Genomic DNA, 3,111 nt, shown 5'->3' with positions numbered 1-3,111 from the left:
CCCTCTCTTCAAAAAGTTTTTTTTTCGTCACCACCACCCACCTCCACCTCCACCCGGCAAAAAAAAAAAATTTACTTTCTTTTTGTAATTTTTCAAATTTCTGTTTTTTCCGCCCCCTACCCCCCCCCCCCCTCACAAAAAAAAATTAACTTATTTTGTAATTTTTAAATTCCTGTTTTTTTTGGCACCCCCAACCCCCGCTTCCCTCCCTGCCCTACCCCCCAGGTAAAAATATTTTTTTTATATATTTTCAGTTTTACTTTTTCCATCTTTTGGTTTACAAGTTCAAAATTTTACAAGTTCCAAAGTTATGAGTTCGAAAGTTTATGTGTTTCGAAGTTTACGGGTTCGAAATTTTGCGGTTTCGAAAGTTTTGCGGTTCAGAAGTTTATGAAATTTGTGGGTTCGGAAGGTTGTTGGTTCGAAAGTTTATGGCTTCATGTTTATTGTATCAAAATTATTTATGAATACTTTAAGAAAATATTTTCCTTGATTTGCGTACCAAACACCAGAAAATGAATAAGATTACTACTTGTTTTTCAAGAAAATATTTTCTTGAAAAATATTTTTCATGGAAAATATTTTCCTTTATACCAAACACACCCTAAGTCAAAATGGCATGAATCAATATTTTCAACCATTAATTCTAAAACTGAAGCATGAACTAAGCTAAATAATCAACATCTAATCATAAACAAGCATTAAATTAGACACCCATAAGGTTTACACACTAGGGTTAGGTCACACTCTAGTAAGAAACTAGCTACTCATAGTGGGAAATAAAAAAATAAAGAAGAAAAGCTAATTAAACTCATAATCAAAGATTAAAATAATAAAATATAATATTTATACACAAAAATAATCACAAACTTCCTAAAAATGGCAAAAGGTAACCACTACAACAGCTTTAAACTTCAAAACTTGACCTAAAATTGTGAAACTCATCTATTTACAGTGGGCCAAACATCGCTGACAAAAATATATCTCGGGAGGTTCTGCGGCCGCACAATTCTATGTGCAGTCTGCAAATTTCTTCAGTTGACAGGAACTTGGATTCTGTAGCGGCATATATCTGGACTGCGGCTGCGAAGCAACTTCTGCGACCGCACAAGAATTCAACAAGGCTTCAGGACTTGATCTTTTGCACACTCTCTGAACTTGGAATCATTTGTCAGTGCAGACCCTATTTTGCGGTCGCACAATTCACGTGCGATCCGCACATTGGTCAAAATCCTATTGGGTTCTTTCGCTTGGTTTGCGTCGGTAGATGGAATTCTGCGGTCTGCACTTCTTTGCTTCTGTGCCTTTTATTGCCTCGTGATTCGTAATTTTCACAACTCATTAGTTTCCAAAACATAAATCAATACTTTCGGACTAAAACAAAAGCAAAAATATACTAATAAGTAATCAAAATCACCACTTATCAGTGTGCTAATTGGCTTAGCATTCTTCATATTGAAGCATTCCAGTACACATTCAATGTAATTCTCCTAAGACAACCAAAACTTTCTGCTTGTTCGCTCTCGAACTATCTTCATACCCAAAATTTATTATGCTGCGCCCAAGTCCTTCATATCAAATGACTTGGACAATCTCCCTTCAACTTTGCGATCAACTCCTTATCTTTTCCTACAACTAACATGTCATCCATATACAACAACAAAATAACAAAATTGTTGTCAGAAAATCTTTTGAAGTACACACATGGATCAGAATATGTCTTTATGTAAGTTTGACTTCTCATGAATGAGTCAAACTTCTTGTACCATTGCCTTGGTGCCTGGTTCAACCTATAAAGACTCTTATTCAGTTTGCACACCATGTGTTTCCTTTTAGCTACTTCAAATCCTTCTGGCTGCTCCATATAGATATCCTCTTCCAAATCTCCTTGAAGAAATGTAGTTTTCACGTCCAACTACTCCACTTTATGATCTAGGCTACCTGTTAAGCTCAAGATTGTTTGAATATAAGTCATTTTGACAGCATGTGAAAAAATTTCGTCAAAATCAATACCTTTCTTCTGTTCGAAGCCTTTTACCACCAATCGAGCTTTGAATCTGACCAGCTTGCCATTTCCATCTTTCTTGAGTTTAAAGACCCATTTGCATTTGAGCGATCTTTTACCCTTTGGAAGTTCAACCAGCTTGTACGTGCCATTATCCTACAGAGATTCCATCTCCTCTTTTATGGCTTTCACCCAATGGTTCTTTTCTAGATGGGACAACACCTCCTTAAGACTTTCTGGCTCTCCCTCATCACTGATGAGAACTTACTCTGTAGAAGGGTACCTGCATGACTCTACCCTTGGCCTCTCTGATCTCCTCAGAGGTTGAGGTTGTTCTTCTTCCTAAGTGGGGTACTCCACTTTCTTGACATCATCATCATCAAGTTGCTCCCCCTGCTCAATAATCTCACCAGGTTTCTCCCCCTGCTCGGCAACCTTGTCGATCCTACTTTCTGCACTTGTGGGATTGTTAAAAGTAGAAGGAATGGTAACAAGGTTGGGGATTATACCATTCTTGGCCTTCTCTGACTGATCATCTACAGCTCCAACTTCACTTTCTCGAAAGATTACATCTCTGCTTCTAATAACCTTCTTCTTTACAGGATCGCACAATCTGTACCTGAACTCTTCATCTCCATATCCGGTGAATATGCAGGGAACAGATTTATCATCCAGCTTTGTTATCTGCTCCTTTGATATATGTGCAAAAGCTCTGCAATCGAACACCTTTAGATGTGAGTAGGACACCTCCTTGTTGGTCCAAACTCTCTCTGGGATGTCAAACTCCAATGGAACTGATGGACTCCTATTGATCAGGTAACAGGTTGTCTGAACGGCTTCATCCCAGAATGACTTAGGTAGTTTAGCCATTCTGAGCATGCTTTTCACCTTCTCAACAATGGTGCGGTTCATTCTCTCGGCTACACTATTGTACTGTAGGGTTTCAGGAACTGTCTTTTCATGTATGATCCCACGGTTCGAACAATACTCTTCAAATTCCTTTGAAGTGTACTCACCTCCATTATCACTTCGGAGACGCTTTAGCTTTTGGCATGTCTCCCTTTCCACCAGAGCATGAAACTTCTGGAAAACTTGAAATACTTGAT

Source organism: Nicotiana attenuata, unplaced genomic scaffold, assembly GCF_001879085.1.
Source record: "Nicotiana attenuata strain UT unplaced genomic scaffold, NIATTr2, whole genome shotgun sequence".
NCBI classification, from domain to species: domain Eukaryota; kingdom Viridiplantae; phylum Streptophyta; class Magnoliopsida; order Solanales; family Solanaceae; genus Nicotiana; species Nicotiana attenuata.
Note: the sequence above shows the minus strand (reverse complement) of the source record.